The sequence below is a fragment of the Lonchura striata genome, chromosome 11, assembly GCF_046129695.1.
Source record: "Lonchura striata isolate bLonStr1 chromosome 11, bLonStr1.mat, whole genome shotgun sequence".
NCBI lineage: Eukaryota > Metazoa > Chordata > Aves > Passeriformes > Estrildidae > Lonchura > Lonchura striata.
In genome coordinates this window covers 23,795,076-23,814,711 of record NC_134613.1, presented here as the reverse complement: position 1 = coordinate 23,814,711, position 19,636 = coordinate 23,795,076, and positions in this window count along the sequence as shown.

Sequence of the window (19,636 nt, the reverse complement as noted above, 5' to 3'; positions counted from 1 at the left end):
CAAGAGGCGCAGGAGTGGAAGAACTGGTTGGTTGCCCCAGCCCAGAAGCAGCTGGGAAAGCTCCTTCCCCCACGGAGCCACGCTGCAGGCAACGGGGCAAGCGGCGCTGATGATAACAACAAGAATGAAAATGACGATAATGTAATTAATAATAATAATGAATAATAATAAACCAGCTCACTGGGAGCCTAATTGAGTTATTTATCCTCTCCAGGGAATGCCCAGTGCAATTGTTTATCCCCACAGGAGTGTGGCCCTGTGGCCCTGAGTGTTTCTGTTGTCGTGTCCCTGTGGATGTGACACCGGTGCCAGCCCTGTGAATGTGACACCGGTGCCACCTTCATGGATGTGACACAGGTGCCACCTTCATGGCTGTGACACCGGTGCCACCCCCGTGGATGTGACACCGGTGCCACTGCCACGGCTGTGACACCGGTGCCACCCTCGTGGCTGTGACACCGGTGCCACCCATGTGGCTGTGACACCGGTGCCACCTTCATGGCTGTGACACCGGTGCCACCCCCGTGGCTGTGACACCGGTGCCACCCTCGTGGATGTGACACAGGTGCCACCTTCATGGATGTGACACCGGTGCCACCCTCGTGGCTATGACACCGGTGCCACCCCCTTGGATGTGACACCGGTGCCACCCATGTGGATGTGACACCGGTGCCAGCCCTGTGAATGTGACACCGGTGCCACCTTCATGGATGTGACACCGGTGCCACCCTCGTGGCTGTGACACCGGTGCCACCCTCGTGGCTGTGACACCGGTGCCACCTTCATGGATGTGACACCGGTGCCAGCCCCGTGGATGTGACACCGGTGCCACCCCCGTGGCTGTGACACCGGTGCCAGCCCTGTGAATGTGACACCGGTGCCACCTTCATGGATGTGACACCGGTGCCACCCTCGTGGATGTGACACCGGTGCCACCCTCGTGGATGTGACACTGGTGCCACCCTCGTGGATGTGACACCGGTGCCACCCCCTTGGATGTGACACCGGTGCCAGCCCCGTGGATGTGACACCGGTGCCAGCCCGTGCGGGTGCTCGGGATGCAGAGCGGGTACTTGAAATGATTTATTAGGAATATTGCAGCTGTTTCCACATTCCCAAGAGCCCCGTTTGGAGAGGTTTTCCACTCCCTGTGATTTTCTTTTCCCTGCCGGAGGCTCCCGGTGCCCGCTGGGCTCCCCGTGCCCGCTGCTGAGAAGAACACAACAATTCCAAGGTCTGATTTTCCTTTTCTTTCTTCCCCCGAAAAGAAACAGCGGCGATTCCAAGGGCACCAGATTCGACCCGAAATCTTCCTCGCGGTCAGGTTGGGACCTAGGGCCGGGCATTTCCTGCCACCCCCAGCCGGGGGGGATTTCGGCAGCTCCCACCCACCCAGGGGTGTCCCCAGCAGGGAAAACCGATCCCATTTCCCAAATCCCAGCCCGGAGCGCAGCCACCCCGCCGGGATCAGCTCGTACAGCGCCGGGTGGTGCGGGAGGAGAGTTTTTGGGAAGGAGGAGACCTCGGGTGCCGGCTGATCCCGGGGAGGCTCCGGGAGAGCCGGGAAGCAGCAGCAGCAGGAGGAGGAGGAGGAGGAGGAGGCGCGGCGAAGGAGCCTTGATTGCTCGCTCCAGGCGTGTTGGCTCCGCATGCATAAAAACAATAATTAAACCCGAGATGTGGGAGGATTATTAAAGGTTTTATGGCATCTAATCCTTTTTGAAACCTTTCTGTAGGCTGGAATCTGAGGCTGGAGCAATAAAAATGCAAACTACACCCAGATTCATTCCGGGCCCCGTCATCCTCCCGGCCCAGCCCCGGCCCTCGCCGGCTGCGGGCTGTGGGAGCCGGCCGGGAGGAGCTGGGAGAGGCCGCTGAGAGCGGCGGGTCCCGCTGGGATGCCAGCTTTGGGAGCCCGGGCAGCGCCGTGCCAGCCCCAGCGTTGGCACCGCATCCAGCAGGACGCGGGACCGCGCGTGGGGATGGAAATGGATCCGTGGGTATCCCAGTGCCACCTCCCAGCAGCGCGCCTCAGGTGCTCCCACCCCTCCGCAAACAGAACGGAGCAATTCTGGTGCCCCCACGAGCCGGAGAGAAAGAAAGAAATTTAAAAAAAAAAGAAAGAAAAGAAAAGAAAAGAAAAAAGCAGGCGCCTTTCGCGTTTCAATGCCGGGAGGAATTTTTTTCCCCCCCTTTTTTTTTTCCTTCCTTATTTTTTTCCGCCTCCCCTCCTTCAGGATGGCTTATCTCCATGAAATTAGTAATTGGCATTTCTTTCTGAAGCTGGGGAGAGCGCCAGCAGCCGTAACACCCACGCCACGCTCCATTCTCCGAGCGAGGCCCCGCAGCCAGAGAAGCGAGGCTAATAAAAGTAATAACAAGGAATTAAACGGGAGGGAAAGTAAAAAAAAAAAAAAATAATTATTAAAAAAAGAGAGGCAGAAAGCGCCGAAATCAGATGGAACTTTCCCTTTTGCTGCCGGCCGGGGCTGGGGCGGGTTTCGGTGTCCTTTGGGAGCGGGCTGAGTCAGGGCGCTGGGTGCTCCTGCCGCTCCCCGCAGCCCTTCCTCCCCCGGGCCCGCTGCAGACGCGGATTTCCAAATTCCCAAAGCCCGTTTCATCTCCGCGGAGCCCCGAGGCGGCGGCGCCCGCCTCGGCCTTCGCCACCGCCGCCGCCTCCTCGTCCTCGCCCGGAGCTCCCGGCTCGTCTGGCACGTCAGGGCGGCTCCCGCAGCCAGAACAGGTTCGGGTTGATGGTTTCCAGCTGCTCATTAGCGCTCCTTGGCTTCGGCGGGGGCTTGCCGAGCGTGCCAGCTCAGCCTGTGCGGTGCTGGCAGAGCTCCGGGCTGGAGGGGCTCCAGGAGAGCCGGGAGGGGCTGGGGGCAGGATGGAGGGGCTGGGGACAGGGATGGAGGGGCTGGGGACAGGATGGAGGGGCTGGGGACAGGGATGGAGGGACAGGGGACAGGGTGGAGGGGCTGGGGACAGGATGGAGGGACAGGGGACAGGGATGGAGGGGCTGGGGACAGGGATGGAGGGACAGGGGACAGGGATGGAGGGACAGGATGGAGGGACAGGGATGGAGGGGCTGGGGACAGGGTGGAGGGACAGGATGGAGGGGCTGGGATGGAGGGACAGGACACAGGGAATGGAGGGACAGGGATGGAGGGACAGGATGGAGGGACAGGGGACAGGGAATGGAGGGACAGGGATGGAGGGACAGGATGGAGGGACAGGGGACAGGGAATGGAGGGACAGGGATGGAGGGACAGGATGGAGGGACAGGGGACAGGGATGGAGGGATGAAGAAGAAGAAGGAAGGAGAAGGAAGAAGGAGAAGAAGAAGAGGAGAAGAAGAAAGAAAAAGAAAAAGAAAAAGAAAAAGAAAAAGAAAAAGAAAAAGAAAAAAGAAGAAAGAAGGAGAAGAAGAGGAGGAGGAGGAGGAGAAGGAGGAGGGGTCAGAGAGGATGTCAGGGTGTGTGTGTGCCTCTGCCTGAGCTGTGAGCAAACCACAGCAGCTCAAGGAGAAATCTTTTAGATAACTCACAATAAACTGCCTGGAGACCCAACAACAGAGACTGCTGAGTTTTCTTTGGAAGCTCGGGTTGGAGGAGAGACTTTTCCAGCACACGGAGCCCCTGAGCCAGGCCGGGGTTCCGACCCCTGCCCACCCCAGGGCTCATCCCGGCCCGATTCCCGAGGCTCAGCCCCACCCTGGTGTCCCCCGAGCCTGGAGATGCTCCCAGGGCTTTTCCTGCCTGCATCCCCCAGCAGGAAATGGAGGTTTGGCCTCAGAACAGGATCAGAGAACCCTGGAGTGGTTCCTGCCCTGGCAGGGACACCTCCCACCATGCCAGGGTGCTCCCAGCCCCGTCCCACCCAGCCCTGGGCACTGCCAGGGATCCAGGGGCAGCCAGGGCTGCTCTGGGCAACCTCCTCACGGGGAGGAATCCCTCCCCAAAATCCAAAATCCCACCTAAATCCACCTTCTCGTGGTTCGAAGAGCCTGGATTGGTGCCGGGGAGCCGCCGGAGCAGCAGTGCCAGGATGGGAAGGGAGCTCAGGAGAGGATTGGGAAAGCCCAGAGGGGGTGACGGCAGAACCCGAGCTGCGGATCTGCTTCATCTTTGCAATCTCCGCCTCAGAAATCCTCCCCGCGGCGGATCCCAGGCTCTTCCCGGTCCTCCCGGGCCTCGTCTCCCGCTGGGAAGGATTTCCAAAAGAGCGGCCGGGCACAGCTCTGCCCTGCCAGGACTGCCCTGGCCCGCCCTGCCCCCATCGCTTCTCAGATGAGCGGGACAATCAGGAGCTCACGCCACGAATAATGCAGATTATGCCAGGAAAAGCAGCACCTCGCGGCGGGTGGATCCCAGAGGTGGGAGAGACCTTTGGGTGCTGGAGAGCCTCAAGCCCCTGGGTTTGGGAGCTGCAGCAGCAGCTGGGGCTTTGCTGTGTCCCTGCTTTCCTGCCGTGGCTGCGGCTGGATCTCTCCAGGCCTGGATTTCGGTGGATATTTATCAGAGCTGCTGGAAAACCCCGGGAGTTCTGGGCGTGGGGTTTCCATCGGTGCCGGGCCGGGCATCACGCAGGGTGTGGGATCATATCCAGACATTTCCCTCAGTGTGGGACCATCCCCAGACATTTCCCTCGGTGTGGGACCATCCCCAGACCCCAGCCTGGCTGTGGGACCATCCCCAGACATTTCCCTGGCTGTGGGACCATCCCCAGACATCTCCTGGCTGTGGGACCATCCCCAGACATCTCCCCTGGCTGTGGGACCATCCCCAGACATCTCCTGGCTGTGGGACCATCCCCAGACATTTCCCTGGCTGTGGGACCATCCCCAGACATTTCCCTCGGTGTGGGATCATCCCCAGACCCCAGCCTGGCTGTGGGACCATCCCCAGACATTTCCCTGCTTTTGGGACCATCCCCAGACATCTCCTGACTTTGGGACCATCCCCAGACATTTCCCTCAGTGTGGGATCATCCCCAGACCCCAGCCTGGCTGTGGGACCATCCCCAGACCCCAGCCTGGCTGTGGGACCATCCCCAGACCCCAGCCTGGCTGTGGGACCATCCCCAGGCATCTCCTGGCTGTGGGACCATCCCCAGACATCTCCTGGCTTTGGGACCATCCCCAGACCCCAGCCTGGCTGTGGGACCATCCCCAGACATTTCCCTGCTTTTGGGACCATCCCCAGACATCTCCTGACTTTGGGACCATCCCCAGACATCTCCCCTGGCTGTGGGACCATCCCCAGACCCCAGCCTGGCTGTGGGACCATCCCCAGACATTTCCCTCGGTGTGGGATCATCCCCAGACCCCAGCCTGACTTTGGGACCATCCCCAGACTCCAGCCTGGCTTTGGGACCATCCCCAGGCATCTCCTGGCTATGGGACCATCCCCAGACCCCAGCCTGGCTTTGGGACCATCCCCAGGCATCTCCTGACTTTGGGACCATCCCCAGACATCTCCCCTGGCTTTGGGACCATCCCCAGACCCCAGCCTGGCTGTGGGACCATCCCCAGACATCTCCTGCCTTTGGGACCATCCCTGGACATCTCCCGGGATGCAGCCTGGACTCCCTCTGGAATTCCGGGGTGGACAGGTCCCAGAGGAGCACAGGGAATGGCAGAGCCCGGGCTGCTCAGGGTTGGAGGGGACATTTTCTGGCACACCTTCCTCTAACCCAGGCTGCTCCAGGCGCTGCCCAGCCCCGCCTGGAGGATTTCCAGGGATGTGGCACTGCCGGTGGAGGAGTGCCCAGGAGGGACCTGCCCCCTGTGCCACCAGGGCTCTGCTCCCTGCGCTGTCACCTCCTGGCGCGGTGACCCTCAGGACAGCCCTGCAGGGAGGGGAGGGCCCGGCAGATTTCTCTGGATGAGCTGATAAACCCAGAGGAGCCAGCCAGCCCATTTCCATGCAGGAATTCCGCATAACTTGTCTGTGCATATGTTCCAGCGGGCCCCAGGCAGCCAAATGAAAATGAAAATTTATATATATATATGTTTTTTTCGCTCCTGTTTGAAATGAATGCGCCTGCTTTGCTTACAGCCCTTCCCCCTCCTGCCCTCCAGACCTTCGGGGCTTGGAGCTGGTTTGGTGCTCACCATGGATTTCCAGAATATGGGAATGTGCTAAAGCCAAATGCATATTTGGGAGCTGATTTGGCTGCTGGGAAAGGGCTTGGCAGCGAGAGGAAAACGGGTTTGATGCCGGCGTGGGGAAGTCTCTGCTGGAGCTCCAGCTGAAGCCTCAGGAGGGTTTAATTCCGAGGGAATTCTGGCTCCCCTTCCCCGTGGGAATGGTGGTGAGGGAGGGTCTGGTCCCAGGCATCTGGAGAGGGCACGGAGCTCCTGTGGCCCAGATTCCCAAAATGTGCTGGGAGCCCCTCTCCCCCCAGTCCTAGATCCCTCCATCCCCCAGTCCTAGATCCCTCCATCCCCCAGTTCTGGATCCCTCCATCCCCCAGTTCTGGATCCCTCCATCCCAAATTCTGGATCCCTCCTCCCCCCAGTTCTGGGTCCCTTCTCCCCCCAATTCTGGCTCCCTTCATCCCGCAGTTCTGGATCCCTTCATCCCAAATTCTGGATTCCTCCATTCCCCAGTTCTGGATCCCTTCATCCCAAATTCTGGGTCCCTTCATCCCCCAATTCTGGATCCCTCCATCCCCCAGTTCTGGATCCCTTCATCCCCCAATTCTGGCTCCCTTCATCCCGCAGTTCTGGATCCTTTCTCTCCCCAGTTTTGAGTCTCTAATCCTCCAGTTTTGGGTCTCTTCTCTCCCCAGTTCTGGATCTTTTCTCTCCCAGTTTTGAGTCTCTTCTCCTACCAGTTCTGGTGTCCCTCTCTCCCAGTTCTGGATCCCTTTTCCCCCCAGTTTTGATTCCCTTTCCCCCCAGTTTTAGGTCCCTTTTCCCCCCAGTTTTGATTCCCTTTCCCCCCAGTTTTAGGTCCCTTTTCCCCCCATTTTTAGGTCCCTTTCCCCCCCATTTTTGGGTCCCTTTTCCCCCCAGTTTTGGGTCCCTTTTCCCCCCAGTTTTGGGTTCCTTTCCCCCTCCCTCCCGGACCGTGGATGCACCGGTGGATGCTCTTCCCTCCCCTCCCCTTCCATCCCCACAATTCCCACCACGGAGCTCATTGGGAAAACAAAAGTGCTTTTCCCACTCGCTGGCTGCCCTTTTATTTTTGGAAGGCACACATGCAATCACAGGCACATGGCCTCAGCAATTAGGGAGAAAAGCACTTTTCTTCTGCAGGCCCAATTACCCATCCTCTAATTGACATAATTATTATCTTGCGCTTTTCTAATAATATTTATTGAACGCCACAAATCCTCGCTGGCAGCCGAGCCGCTGGGAGCTCAGCGATTTTCCCTCCTAACAGGGAAGGAGGCATCGACAGGGAGAGAGGCAGGGAAGGAATTCCCTCCTCCCTGCGCAGGTTTTCCAAAAAATCGTCTGGCCCTGGATCCAGGGGCGGCTTGGACGGGGCTTGAAGGAGCCTGGGACGGGGGAAGGTGTCCCTGGTTTTTAGCCAAGTGACAAACCTGCAGCGCCAGCGGGAACCCCCCGGAATTCCCAGCGCGGTCGCTCCGGAGCACGGCGCTGCCAAGGCCGATTTTGGGATTCGTTTGTTCCGTGTGGCCCCTCTCCCGTGCAGATGTGCCAGATGTTTGCGCCCAGCGCGGCGCGGGGGCAGGCAGAGCCCAGGGAGAAGGTTCTGGAAGCTCCAGTGGGGACGGGGAAGGAATCGAGGCTGCTGCTGGGATGGAGGCTCCCGGCCCCAGCCTGGGAATTCCGGGGAATTGCTTCTCCTCGCCCAAAATCCCCAAAGTTGTGCAGGGCTGGGGATGTTCAGCAGGATCCAGGGAGAGCCCAGAGCTCCTGGAAGGGTCTGAAGGGGCTCCAGGAGAGCTGGAGAGGGAAGGGATGGAGCAGGGAGAGGGATGGAGCAGGGATGGAGCGGGGATGGAACAGGGATGGGGCAGGGATGGGAACACGGATGGGAGCAGGGATGGAGCAGGGATGGAACGGGGATGGGGCAGGGATGGAGCAGGGATGGAGCAGGGATGGAGCAGGGATGGAGCGGGGATGGGGCAGGGATGGAGCAGGGATGGAGCAGGGATGGAGCAGGGATGGAGCAGGGATGGAGCAGGGATGGGGCAGGGATGGAGCAGGGATGGAGCAGGGATGGAACAGGGATGGAGCAGGAACGGAACAGGGATGGAGCAGGGACGGAGCAGGGATGGAGCAAGGATGGATCAGGGATGGATCAGGGATGGATCAGGAACGGAAGAGGGATGGAGCAGGGATGGATTCAGGCCTGACAACCACGGATCACCCCGGTCTGTGCGGGTTGTTTTTCACCCCCAGCCCTGCCCGCGGAACCTGCTGCCCGCTGCCATCGCCGTGCAGAGCAGCCGTGGATGTGCCCGGGCTGAGCTGCAGCTCCGGGGTGCTCGGGGGACACCCGGCTCCGGCACCGGCCGGCACCGCTTCATTTTGGGAAGGCGCTGCCGGGCCAGGCTCCTCCCCGGGGTCACTTTTTGTCCGTTTGTCCCTCGGCTGCCGCGGCAGAGCCGCGGGGCAGCGGGAGGAAGGAGCCCGCGGGCCGGGGATGCTGTTCCGCAGGAAAAGTCGCTTTTTGGGGGATTTCCAGCGATTCTCACGACCCGCAGCTCCCAGAGCCGTCATCTCCCACCTGCTCCCGTCGAATCCTGCGCAGGGACAGCGATCCATCCACCCCTCGCTTTAATCTCGGCGGGGAGGGGATTTTTCCTTTCCCTGTGACACGCCTGCCTCCCCTGGGAAATGCAAATTAATGAGGTTCTAATTACTCCTGCGCGCTGGAGCTGTTTTCCGCTCCTGTTAGGTTTGGTGGAACATCTTTGTTGTCAGCTCGGGGAAAACTCCGCGGATTCAGTGTCCGCTCTTCCCCTGGGGTTTGGAAAACATTGAGGGAACATTGAGGGAATTTGAGGGAACACTGAGGGAACATTGAGGGAACATTGAGGGAATTTGAGGGAACATTGAAGGAATTTGAGGGAACACTGAGGGAACATTGAGGGAATTTGAGGGAACATTGAGGGAACTTCAGGGAACATTGAGGGAACGTTGAGGGAACATTGAGGGAATTTGAGGGAACACTGAGGGAACACTGATGGAACACTGAGGGAACATTGAGGGAACTTGAGGGAACATTGAGGGAACATTGAAGGAATTTGAGGGAACACTGAGGGGACACTGAGGGAATTTGAGGGAATGTTGAGGGAATTTGAGGGAACATTGAGGGAACATTGAGGGAATTTGAGGGAACACTGAGGGGACACTGAGGGAATTTGAGGGAATGTTGAGGGAACATTGAGGGAACATTGAGGGAATTTGAGGGAACATTGAGGGAACTTCAGGGAACATTGAGGGAACGTTGAGGGAATTTGAGGGAACGTTGAGGGAATTTGAGGGAACACTGAGGGAATTTGAGGGTGGTTTTGGAGGATGATGCAGCTATTTTGGGATGATGAGGGTGTTTGGGGGGGTTGGTATTTGGGGATGATGGTGATGCTCAGAGATGATGTTGATATTTTGGATTGATGTTGATATTTAGGATTGATGCTGATTTTTGGGGATGATGGCGGCGTTTGGGGTGATGCAGATGTTTGGGAATGAGGCAGATGTTTGGGGATGATGCTGATTTTTAGGGAATGATGGCGGTGTTTGGGAATGATGTAGATGTTTGGGAATGAGGCAGATGTTTGGAGATGATCCTGATGTTTGGGGGTGATGCAGATGTTTGGGGATCATGCTGATATTTGGGGATTATGCTGAATTTTAGGGGTGATGACGGTGTTTGGGGTGATGCTGATGTTTGGGGTGACGCTGATGCTTGGGGGTGATGTTGATGCTTGGGGGTGATGCAGATGCTTGGGGATCATGCTGATATTTGGGGATTATGCTGAATTTTAGGGATGCTGACGGTGTTTGGGGTGATGCTGATGTTTGGGGTGATGCTGATGTTTGGGGTGACGCTGATCTTGGGGCTGACCCCGGTGTGCCCACAGCTCCCCGGCAGTGTCTGCGGCAGCCGCCATCCACGGGGGAAGCTGGGAACCATCCCAGGCTCCGTGGGGAGTTGGGATGGGGCCCCAGCACTGGGACCTGTCCCCTGTGATCCCTCCTGCTGGTGGGGCCGGGGACAGCCGGCAGCGCCCTCCTGCCCGTGCCTGGCCCCCGCATCCCTCGGTTCCCCCAGGCCGGGCTGATTCCCTGGGATGCGGCTCTGGGCCTCGGCCCGGGAGCTGCGGATTTGCATGGGGCCCTCATTAGGCTGTGAGTCTCATTTAGGGCAATAAAGGTGCTTAATTTCACAGGGAATGCTTAATGGAGCGCTCGGTTCCCAGGCGCTGCTTCCCTGACATTTTACAGCCGTTGGAAGTGTCGCTCCCCGATCCCGAATCCCTGAGCTCTCCGGACCCGCAGGAAACAAAATAAAACTGCTTGGAGGAGAAAAAAAAAACACCAAACCAAAAAAAACCACAACAAAAAACAACGGAGCAGGTGTTGTGGAAAAGTCGGGAGATGCAAATTCTTCCCTCTCATTAATGGTTGTATTTATTCCCGGTTCCACCTGTCCGGGTGACGTCTCTCCCTCCCGGAGCCTTCTCACAGCAGATTAAAGTGCACTTTTATCACCATCCTGAAAGGCGTTTCAGGAGGGAGCATTAGTTCTCCTACGTTATTCCCGCATGTTAGAAAAAGCGTCTTTTTAAAATATTAGACAGCAATGGAGGTTAATTTAAACCACATCAACCACGCGCGGCTGCTCTGCCGGAATCCTCCCCCGCCGCGGAGCTCCGCGCTGCTCGGGCCGCCCGGAGCGCTCCCGGCACGGGGACAAGGATGGGGGAACCCAAAATCCGCGCGGGGCGGCGCCGAGAGCTGCCGGGGCATCGGGGAAATCCCATCCAGTGCCCGGGGCTGCGGCTCCTTGGGGGCTCCGCCGGGGCTCGGCTCCGCCGGGGCTCGGCTCTGAGCATCACAGCACCTCCGGGCACTCCGGGCACTCCGGGCACTCTGGACACTCTGGACACTCTGGACACTCTGGGCACTCCGGGCACTCCGGGCACTCCGGGCACTCTGGATGCTCTGGACACTCTGGACACTCTGGACACTCCGGACACTCTGGATGCTCTGGATACTCTGGGCACTCTGGGCACTTTGGACACTCTGGACACTCTGGGCACTCCAGATGCTCTGGACACTTTGGACACTTTGGACACTCTGGGCACTCTGGGCACTCTGGGCACTTTGGACACTCTGGATGCTCTGGACACTCTGGACACTTTGGACACTCTGGATGCTCTGGACACTCTGGACACTCTGGACACTCTGGACACTCCGTACACTCTGGACACTCTGGACACTCTGGACACTCTGGACACTTTGGACACTCTGGACACTCCGTACACTCTGGGCACTCTGGACACTCTGGGCACTCTGGACACTCCGTACACTCTGGACACTCCGGACACTCTGGACACTCTGGACACTCTGGACACTCTGGACACTTTGGACACTCTGGATGCTCTGGACACTCTGGACACTCTGGACACTCTGGACACTCCGTACACTCTGGACACTCTGGACACTCTGGACACTCTGGACACTTTGGACACTCTGGACACTCCGTACACTCTGGACACTCTGGACACTCTGGGCACTCTGGACACTCTGGGCACTCTGGACACTCCGGGCACTCTGGGCACTCCGGACACTTCAGACACTCTGGGCACTCTGGACACTCCGGACACTCTGGACACTTTGGACACTTTGGACACTCTGGGCACTCTGGACACTCCGGACACTCTGGACACTTTGGACACTTTGGACACTCTGGACACTCTGGACACTTTGGACACTCTGGACACTCCGTACACTCTGGGCACTCTGGGCACTCTGGGCACTCTGGACACTCCGTACACTCTGGACACTCTGGGCACTCTGGACACTTTGGACACTCTGGACACTCTGGACACTTTGGACACTCTGGACACTCTGGGCACTCTGGACACTCTGGACACTTTGGACACTCTGGACACTCCGTACACTCTGGACACTCTGGGCACTCTGGACACTCTGGACACTTTGGACACTCTGGACACTCTGGGCACTCTGGACACTCTGGACACTCTGGGAGAGCTCCAAGGGGAAACCTCTGCTCGGATTTTCACCGTTTGTGGCCCGGAGGGAAAAATCCCGGCAGAAACTTTGTCCTGCCTCCTTTGGGGAGGTTTTGTTGTTGGAGCATCTTCCGGTGGGAGAGGCTGGACACCGAGCCCAGAGCTCAGAGCCCCTGGAGGGGCTCCAGGAGAGCTGCAGAGGGGCTGGGGTCAAGGATGGAGGGACAGGACACAGGGAATGCTCCCACTGCCAGAGGGCAGGGATGGGTGGGATTTGGGGAATTGGGAATTGTTCCCTGGCAGGGTGGGCAGGAGCTGGGATGGAATTCCCAGAGCAGCTGTGGCTGTCCCTGGCAGTGCCCAGGGCCAGGCTGGATGGGCTTGGAGCAGCCTGGCACAGTGGGACGTGTCCCTGCCGTGGAGCAGGACAAGATTTAACGTCCCATTCCAGCTGATCTCTCCCGTCCCGTCCAAGCTGCTCCGCCACCGAAGTTCTCAGGGCAGCGCTTTCATCCGGTAAATAATTTATTAGGGATTTGCATGAGGGTTAAAGCCTGAGCTGGGCCTGCTTCAAAGGGCTGTGCCCAGCAGACTCCGGAGTGGGAATTGTGCATCCTTGGAGCGGCCCGTAACCAGTCTGCCCTGTTTGGGAATGCCAGGAGGATCCCAGCTGCTTATTTAAAGCTTTAAAAAGCACTCGACTTCCTTGAAGTCATTAAAGCCTAACCTTTAAACTCCAGGAGTCTAATGGTTCAAGCCAAGCATAATGTTGAGGCACATCTGTGATAAATCTGCTTTTAATCTGCACAAAGTGCTTTCCGTGGATTCCGAGGTGAACGTATGAGGTGTTGGCTGAGCACACTGAGTGCCAGTAAACCCCCCCGATCCTAATCTATTACCTTTTACACAAAGCAGCATTTAGTTTTATTAACTACTGAAATATACTGAAAACTGTTAAGAAAGCAGCGTGTAAATCTCGGAGATTCATGCTGCTTGATTTTATGGAGGCCTAATTCCCCGCCAGAGCAGCAGCCCAGCCTTGGCCCAATGATTTAATCGTTTGTAGCTGATTAACAGCAGCCGAACGAGGGCGGGGCGGGGGGCAGGGGGCTCCGCTGGGACCCCCGCACCCCAAAATCCCCCTGGGGGCCTCAGGGATGGGCTGGGATGTGCTGCTGAGAATGGGATGTGATGCAGAGTTTGGGATGTGCTGAGGTTTGGGATGCGGTGCTGAGGTTTGGGATTCAGTGCTGAGGTTTGGGATGTGCTGAGGTTTGGGATGTGCTGAGGTTTGGGATTCAGTGCTGAGGTTTGGGATTCAGTGCTGAGGTTTGGGATGCGGTGCTGAGGTTTGGGATGTGCTGAGGTTTGGGATGTGCTGAGGTTTGGGATGCAGTGCTGAGGTTTGGGATTCAGTGCTGAGGTTTGGGATGTGCTGAGGTTTGGGATGTGCTGAGGTTTGGGATGAGCTGAGGTTTGGGATTCAGTGCTGAGGTTTGGGATTCAGTGCTGAGGTTTGGGATGTGCTGAGGTTTGGGATGAGCTGAGGTTTGGGATTCAGTGCTGAGGTTTGGGATGCGGTGCTGAGGTTTGGGATGAGCTGAGGTTTGGGATTCAGTGCTGAGGTTTGGGATGCGGTGCTGAGGTTTGGGATGCGGTGCTGAGGTTTGGGATGTGCTGAGGTTTGGGATTCAGTGCTGAGGTTTGGGATGCGGTGCTGAGGTTTGGATGTGCTGAGGTTTGGGATGTGCTGAGGTTTGGGATGTGCTGAGGTTTGGGATTCAGTGCTGAGGTTTGGGATGCGGTGCTGAGGTTTGGGATGCGGTGCTGAGGTTTGGGATGCGGTGCTGAGGTTTGGGATGTGCTGAGGTTTGGGATTCAGTGCTGAGGTTTGGGATGCGGTGCTGAGGTTTGGGATTCAGTGCTGAGGTTTGGGATGCGGTGCTGAGCCCCATCCCTCGATCCCTGTTTTCCAGCCAGCAGGGCTGATTGTCAGGAAAACAGGCGTTTGAGGGGGGAAATCAAAGCCGCAGCCAGCCCCCAACGTGGGAATAATGAAAGATAGGGCAGGGCAGAAAGTCAGCGCAGCGGGAGGAGATTCCCAGCCGTGCCCGGGGCTCTCCGGAGGGGGATGCGGCTCCGGTGCCCGCAGCAGCACGAGCAGGAGCTGCAGAGCGGGCACGGCCCTGGCAGGAGGCAGCTCCGCGCGGATTTGCCAGGGCACGGCTTGATTTTAATAAAAAGCTAAATTGAAAAAGCTTGTTGGAAAAGCTGCTCCAGATCTAGAGGGAAATAACTCCGGCTCAGGGCTCAGGAAGCCAAAATGTGTTTTGGTTCTTTCCACTTTTGGAAGAACTGTCGAGTGTTGTTGGGTTGGTTTTTTTCCCCTTGCTTTCTCCCCGTTCCTCCCCCTCCTGTGATTATTCAATTTGCCATGAAAGCTGGGACCAAACCAGACCCTCGGTGCCAAAACCTCCGCGCTTGGAGAGCAGCCGGGCCCGGAGCTGGAGCTGAAATCACACCTCGCACACGGCCCCAGCCGCGCCGCATCCCGCTCCAAGACACACGCGAGCTCCTGGATGCTGAACCCGGCTCTGAAGGAGCCGCTCCCCGCCGGGGGGTTCCCAAAACCGGGGCAAAAAAAAAACCCATCCCGGTGCTCTGGAGCGCGTTCCTCCCGCAGGAGCTCCAGGGGCCGGGGCCGCCCTTTGGGGGATTTGCGGGTTTCTGTCCCAGGGTGGATTTGGGGCTCTTCTCGCTCCCCTTTTCCGTGGGAAACCGCGGAGCTGAGCCCCGGGAGCGGCGTGGGGAGGGAGCAGCTCCAGCCGGGACCTCAAAGCCCCGGGGCAGCGGTGGAGGGACGCGGCGGCACCGAGCTGGAGCAGCCCTGGCCCCGGGAGGAGGTGCCAGAGCCTCCGTGCCAGCCCCGGGGCATTCCCGATGGGATCGGCCTTTCCCAGGATGGCTGAGCCGCTCCGCCCGCCCCATCTCCCGCTCCAGCAGGGGCCCTCCCTGCCGCTGGCATCCCCCGGCATCCCCTGGCATCCCCCGGCATTCCCTGGCATCCCCCGGCATTCCCTGGCATCCCCTGGCATTCCCCGGCATCCCCCGGCATCCCCCGGCATCCCCTGGCATTCCCTGGCATCCCCCGGCATCCCCTGGCATCCCCCGGCATTCCCTGGCATCCCCCGGGGTCCGAGCCTCGGCCGGCAGAGCTGTGCCCCCACCGCTCTCCTTTCCCACTTCTCCAATTTCCCTTTCCCCCCCGCATTCCCACATCCCTCCCCGCTCCTTTGCATCCTCCGCGGCCACGAATAATTCACATCCTCACATCCTCCTGTCCCGGAGCCGTTCCCGGGGGGCTCCCACAGCCCCGAACCCCGAACCATTCTCATCCTCCTGTCCCGGAGCCGTTCCCGGGGGGCTCCGGGCCCGCTCGGGGCCGGTGACCCCGGAACGCCGCTGTTTAACGATTATCGGCTCGTCCCAGCAGCGTTTCATTTCCGCGCTGTCCCGGGAGCCGGGATCCCCGGCCCGAGCGGCGTGCCCGGGCTGGCCGCGGGCTCCGGGCCGCTCCCGGGCCCGCTCCCGCTCCCGGGGGCTTTGGGCCATCGGGGGTCCCCGGGACCGGGCCGGGCTGGGCTCGGCGGGAGGCACCGGGCGGTGTCCGCTCCGCCGGCCCCGCTCCGCTTTGAAGGCGCTCGTCGCAATTATCCCAAATTCCCGGCGGAGCGGCACAAGGCAGACAGCTTTGAACCTGCGGGAGGATTTGTGCCGCTTCCAGGAGGGAGCAGCCCCGGCCACATGAAATAAAAAAATTAAAAATAAAACAAAAGAAAAGGGTATTTCGGGAGCTATTAAAGAAGTGTCTTGGAATGGTTTAACACAAAAGCAGCGCGGGAACAAGGCCTCTCTGCTGCCCAGCCCGGATTCCTCCGGAGCATCCTCCGGGAAGGGAATTCCAGGGCAGCGGGGATGTCCCTAATGAAGGAGCTGAAGGAATTCGAGGAGGCTCCTCACGGCTCTCACGGCCGCTCCGAGCTCGGGTGAAGAAGCAGCCCAAGGTGGAACAGCAGGGCTGTCATCCCGTTTATTTTGGGATTTATTTGGGGCTGTCTGGTGCCCTTTTGCGGGCACCACTGGCTCGGGCAGCTTTCATTGCTCCCTCACAGCAGGATGGGAACCCCCGGAGCGAGGGGACACCCCCTGCCCCACGTCCCGCTGCCCCCGCAGCTCCCCGAGCCTCTCCGCCTCCCGGCCGGCGGCTGCGAGCGCTCCCGGGCCGGGGGCTCGGCGTGGTCCCCCCGCAGCCGGCAGCTCCCGGGATTGGTTTTCGTGCCCTGCCCAGAGCTCCAAAAGGCCGGCGGGGACACCGGGGGCGGTTCTGCCTCCCCTCGCTCTCCTCGCTGTGGAGAGGGAGTTAACAGCGGTTGTTTACACAGCGCCTATCTGGCCGGGGGCTGGTTTAATGCCTCCCACTTCTTGTAAGTGCAAACAGACTCTGCTGCGTGTATCGGGCTACTTGAGCGGCTCTTCTGCCCAAATACTCGCTTCCCAAAGAACTGCTCTGCAGGTAAAGCCGGCCGGAGGACGAGAGCAAACTTGGGAAGAACTGAGCAATAAGAGAAAGAAAACAATCCCTTTAGCATCGCCGCCTTGCCCGGGCCGAGCCTTTGGGGCTGGGGTCTGGCCGGGGGATCGGGGATGGTTCGGGGCTCACAGCCCCGGCCCGGCTCCCCCGGGGCGCCCCAAAGCCGCGCCCGGCCGCTCGGGGGGCGCGGAGCTGCCGGGGGTCCCCGTCACCCTGATTAAGATTTCCTAAAGCCTTCTGAGTTTCCATTCTGCTGGAAAGCTTTCCCAGACAATTTCTGTAAACAGCGCATTGTTTTGCATTCCTTCGTGGGGGTGGAGAAATTTGATGTACCGGGGCTTTGTCCAATGTCATTGGAGAGGCGGCACGTCCACTCTGCAATCCACTGGCACCTTTGGGAAAGTAGAAGAGTTGAAATCTGTCGGAATCTGAGGTATTGATCATTCTGAGATTGTAAAAGTCTCTGTCTGTCAGCCCTGCTGCCAAAGAAGAAATCATAATTCCTCTGTGCTGGTTTCCAGGTTGTTTATTCTGTTGATCTCTCACATGTTCTGCTGCCCTGCCCAGCTCTGTCCTGCAGGGCAGCGTGTGGGGCTCTGCCCTCAGTGGGATGTGACAAACATTAAATACCAGAAACTCCCTGGGCTGCATTTACAATAACGTGCCAATATCTGTCACCTACGTTGGACAGTGTGTCCCCAGCCTGAACCATCAGAAAAATGCCAACACCACAGTGAGACATGGAGGGCATGAAGAAGGAGAAAAAGGACAAGGCACACCCAATTTCCTCCAGCTTGTCCCCTTTGGACCCCTCATCTAGAATCCTAAAATTTGACTTTTGTACCCGTGCCACACTTAATTATTGCTGATATCAAACCCTCAGAGCTGGTAATTGATCCTGTGAGATTGAAAACTCTTTTCCATGGGCAGAGATCACAGCCAGTGTCTCTGGGGCTCTGTCCAGGGGGTTCTGAGCCCTGCCAGGGTCCCAGGGCAGCCCGAGGGGAGCTCTGGGTTCCCACAGGAGTCAGAAATTAAACTTTCTCTTTACCTGGCGAGCAGCAGCGGCTCCCGTTGTGGTCCCGCAGCCCTGCCCGCCCCTCCGTGCCCCGGGCGGTGGAAGCTCATCCCTCACCCCGGAGCGAAGCTGCGCTGCTTCTGCCGAGCCACGGCCGCCGGGGAGCCGGGAGAGCAATTACAGCCCAAAACTGGGACGGCGTCCCAAACAAATTGGTTCTAATTAACAAGCAGCAGAAGAACACCGCCGATGCCATCAGCGGCCCCAAAAGCCGCGGGCGGTTGAAAATCTGGAACTCGGCGGCGCTCGGCAGAGCCGGCCCCGAGCTCTGCCCCGGCACCGGAGGGCACGGAGCCTGCGGCACCGCGGGCGGGCCCCGGGGGCGACGGCCACGGGACAGCCCCAGGAGCTGCCAGGAGCTGCCAGGAACATCCAGGAACATCCAGGAGGACCCAGAAGCATCCAGGAGCATCCAGGAGCATCCAGGAGCATCCAGGAACACCCAGGAACACCCAAGAGCATCCAGGAGGATCCAGGAGCATCCAGGAACATCCAGGAGCATCCAGGAGCATCCAGGAACACCCAGGAACACCCAAGAGCATCCAGGAGCATCCAGGAGCATCCAGGAACATCCAGGAGGATCCAGGAACACCCAGGAACACCCAAGAGCATCCAGGAGGATCCAGGAACATCCAGGAGGATCCAGGAGCACCCAGGAGGATCTGGGAGGATCCAGGAGCACCCAGGAGTTGCCAGGAGCACCCGGGAGCAGCCAGGAGGATTCGGGAGGATCCAGGACCAGCCAGGATCATCCAGGAACATCCAGGAGCACTCAAGAGCACCCAGGAACATCCAGGAACCAGATGGGACCCCAAAGAGCTCAGCCAGGGGGAAAAGGGACCCCAAAGGGGAAAAGGGACCCCAAAGGGGAAAAGGGACCCCAAAGGGGGAAAGGGACCCCAAAGGGGGAAAGGGACCCCAAAAGGGGAAAAGGGATCCCAAAGGGCTCAGCCATGGGGAAAAGGGACCCCAAAAGGGGAAAAGGGACCCCAAAGGGCTCAGCCCGCCCCTGCCCGAGCAGGGACATCTCTCTCCCAGCTCCTGCCCCGTCCCGGTACCTCCCGGTGCCTCCCGGTGTCTGCCGGTGCCTCCCGGTGCCTCCCGGTGCCTCCCGGTGCCTCCCGGTACCTCCCGGTGCCTCCCGGTGTCTGCCGGTACCTCCCGGTGCCTCCCGGTGCCTCCCGGTACCTCCCGGTACCTCCCGGTGCCTCCCGGTGTCTGCCGGTACCTCCCGGTACCTCCCGGTGCCTCCCGGTACCTCCCGGTTCCTCCCGGTGCCTGCGGGCTGCCGGGGCCGCAGGGCTGAGCCCTGGCTGGCTCTGCAGGGCCGCAGGAAATCCTCGCTGCCGGGGCGGATAAAGCCCAGCTCCCGACCAGCCCAAACGCCGGCGCCCGGGAATCCCGGCTCACATCGCCGGAGAGCCGCGGGGAACGGGGCAGGGGTCCCGCCCTGCGACCACGCACCGTGCCCGGGCTGGCACCGCCGGCAGGGACGCGGGACACCCCTGGGTGCCGGGGCTGGGTGGCTCCGTGCGCACACGTGCGGGGCCGGGAATCGCCTCCGGCACCACCGGCGCCGAACCCGCACCGCCCCGGGAGCTGCGGGACGTCCCGGGAGCTGCGGGACGTCCCGGGAGCTGCGGCACCGCCCCGGGAGCTGCGGGCCCGCCGGGGCTGCGGGACGTCCCGGGGGTCCCGGGGCATGGGGACATCCCGGGGGTCCTGTGACATCCCGGGGCATGGGGACACCCCGGGGCATGGGGACACCCCGGGGCATGGGGACA